The sequence below is a fragment of the Pteropus medius genome, unplaced genomic scaffold (assembly GCF_902729225.1).
Source record: "Pteropus medius unplaced genomic scaffold, Ma_sr-lr_union100, whole genome shotgun sequence".
Taxonomy (NCBI): domain Eukaryota; kingdom Metazoa; phylum Chordata; class Mammalia; order Chiroptera; family Pteropodidae; genus Pteropus; species Pteropus medius.
The window spans coordinates 648038-651468 of NW_024346819.1; positions in this window are offsets into that span (position 1 = coordinate 648038).

Consider the following 3431-nt stretch of genomic DNA (forward strand, 5'->3'; position numbering starts at 1 on the left):
GGGACTAGAGCACCCCCAGCCTGTGGAGGAGACGCCAGAGATGGCAAGGTGGGGTCTTGGGCAGAAGGAGCTCTAAGGAGCTCTGGGGCTCTGGGGTCACTCAAACTGTACCCCCCATGTGCCCCCAACAGACACTGAGCTTCCTGCCAACTCACTCAGCAAACATCACCCGTCCCTCCCCAGCCGGGCTGTGCGTGGGGTGTGGGGATGAGGGGTGGGCCTTCTGGAGGGCTCCCAGGAAGCTGTAGCCGTGGGGCGTCCCCTGCCTCCCCCCCCCCCACCGCAGGCATTCACCTGGATCTCACGAACGCGTTCTGTGTTCCGTCAAAAGTGGATCCGATTTAAAACGCGAAGAGGGCAAAGAGCAGGAAGGTCCGGGGAAGCCAGCAGAAGTCCTGCGCCATGCTGTCCCTCTCCTCCGTGGCACGAGACATGGCCCTCATGCGCCGGGGTGGGGGCTCCACTCCGCGCCCCCGTCGGGGCCTGCCCTGCATGCAGCCTCCTCCCCCAGGGCGGCTACAGCCGTCCGCCTCCCAGCCTCGGTGACAGCCGGTGACAGCCGCCACCACCCATCGTCACATTCAGTCACTGCTCGGCTTCAAATTAGAGCTTTATTTCTAGTTAACTTCAAAAAAAAATATGACCGAGGTGATAAGGGATTGATGACGGAGAGGGCCTCCCTGGGGAGGGGCCTGGGCCGTGACGGGCAGCGGCAAAGCAGGGTCCTGAGGCCCAGAGGGCGGTGTGCTGGGCGCGCAGCGGGCACAGTGTGAGGGGCGTCCTGAGTCCCCCCAGAGAGGCAGCATGGGCCTGACCATGGAGCGATGACGCTCGCACAGGCCTGCGTCTGGGGTTGTCTGGGAGGACCGGGTCAGCGGCCGGTGGGACGGCAGGGCGGGGAGGGGGCAGTCTCCTGGGGGGAGGGAGGGAGGCCCTGGAGGGGCCAGAGGGAGTTGTGGGGTGTGGGGTGGAAGAAAGGCAGTTGAGAGGGGCGCCCTGCTGAGCCGAGAGCCTGTGCGAGGCCACGGGAAGACGGCTGACAGGCGGTGTCTGCGAAGGGCCCCCCAGCCCTCTGCCCTACAGGAGAGAGAGTGGGGCGGCGGGGAGGGCCCGGAGGGGCGGCCGGAGGCCTGGCCTGGGGCTCTGGGGCTCGGGGAGCGGAGCTGCCCCTGGCCCCCAGGAGCCCCACCCCCCACCTCCCGCGGAGAGCCAGCTCTTCATTGTGGGGGTGCCACGGTGTCAGCGGCTGCTTCCCACAGAGGTGACGCGGCTCGCAGCCCTCTGGGGCGGCACGGAGCCAGACCAGACTCCGCTGACTCTGGGATGAGCAGGGGGCTGCAGGCCGGGGGCTGGAGGGGGACCTGCAGGCACACCCCACCCCCAGCAGCCTCGTTCCATTCGTAAACATGTCTATGACCCATTTCCCCCCAAAATAAAGCTGTCCGGACCCACGAGGCCCAGGCTGGCACCCCATCTCTAAGCAACACAGTCTGGTGGCCCAAACCACTGGCAGGGAGTTCCAGACAGTGTCCGCCCCTCCGGCAACCCCAGGAAGGACCCGGTTCTGCAGCCTTACCACTCTCCTCCCCTTTGCCCCACCGTACCCCTGCCCCGGCCCCCTCCGCCTCGCCCGCCCCAGCCCTGCCCCTAGAGGGGAGAGGGGCAGTGGAGAGCGGACCCCCATGCTCTCAGCCTGCAGTTTCAAGGCCAACGGCAAGGTGAGCAGGAACCGATGCGTCAGTGCAGACGCTGGGTTTGGGGCACTACGGGCCTCAGGTAGCCCCTTCCCCTCGAAGCCCTGAGAAGACCCTTGGGGATCCCCTCTGGGGTGCCCGGGACCGCACCCCAGCATTCCCAGGACCAGGGCCACCAGGCCCCGCTGTTTGTCCCATCTTCCGCCACAGAAACTTTTCTTCGAGCAGAAGACCACGTCATGGCCCAGCCACACGACAGTCACAGCTGAGTGAGCCATCCTCGGCCGGGCTGAGTCGTCTGTGCAGAAGCAAGGAGACCACCCACCCGCCCGGACCCTCGCTGGGCAACCGAGGCCGCCAGGGGAGGCTGGGAGGTGAGGGGCAGCCCGGTCGGCAGAGGCCCCAGGCCGCCGACCACAGCCCAGCCCAGCTCCCCTCTGCTCTGCAGGCTGCGTCCCCAGGCCTGGCCCCAGCGGTACCCAAGGTGGCCACTCACTGCCTGGGGGACTGCGGGACCACCGTGCAGCCTCTCACACAGGCTCCCAAGGGCAGCCAGGCCACGGACAGAGACCCCCAGCTCTGCCAACACCCCAGCCTCGGTAGCGAAGCTTCCTCAACTGAGTGGGCTACGCTGCCCACACGGCGGCCACAGCTGGACACCCTGAGGAGTAGTGCCACCGCGCCCGGGCACGGGATGCACACCGGGTCTCGGGAAGCCCGGGCACAGCACTGATGGTCCGTGCAGTCTCCACGAACGCGGCATCGGCGGGGACGAGCCATCGCTCCCGGGGCACAGGCCCGGGCGCCGCCAGCCCCTGGTACATCCTCGTCGCCGACGGGCGCGTCACTGTCTCGTGGGACTTTCTGATGGACGCCTTGTTCGGCACACACAGTCGAGTCTCTGACAGAGCTCAGGACACCAGCCCGGGGCTCAGGCTCAGAGGACCTCACGCAGCCCACGGTGCTCCAGGAGGCACACCCAGCCTCCGAGCGCCCCGGACACCGAGGGCGCATGAGCGCGTGCGCAAGGCCACCTTCAACAGAGAAGTCTCCAACGAAAATCCGGAACGGGCGCAAATGCAGGCCGGACAGGCCAGGAGAGGGACGCTCGCCCGCAGCGAGACATGAACCAGGAGGCACAGGTGGCCTTGCTGGACTTCCGCCGAGCTCGCAACGTCCCTGCCGCTCTGCACTGTCCACAGACGACGGTGGCACGGCGTTGACTTTAGGGTCATTCGTGCGTTTTAGCGAGTTTGCAAATCGGAATCTAAGATCGATGAAGCCCTCCGGTGAGCGTGTGTGAGGCTCAAACGAAGAGGCCAGTGCCAGCGCTCTGCCCCCCAGGAGTCCTGGCTCTCGCCCCCACACCCCTCCCCCGGCCGGGGACAGGCCCTGACCCACGTCCACCTCCCGCCCAAAGCCTGGCACACAGACGCTGGCGCTCAGGGCTCTCTGGAGTTTGAACTGAGAAATGCAGGAGGAATTTGGGAAACTGAAAGATCGCCCGAGGGGCGACGAGGCCACAGCCACCAAGCGCCAGGCCACACCACGGAGGGCGGAGGGCGGAGGGCGGAGGGCGGGGGAGAGGCAGGGCGCTGGTGGGCGGGGCCAGCCAGGCCTGCAGCTGCCGCCCTCCCATGTCAAGCACATGAGCAGAACGGCTGTCTGAGGTCCCACACCTGCTTGGGCACCCCCGTTCGTACTCATCAGGTAGAGCTAGCCGTGGAGTGGATGGGT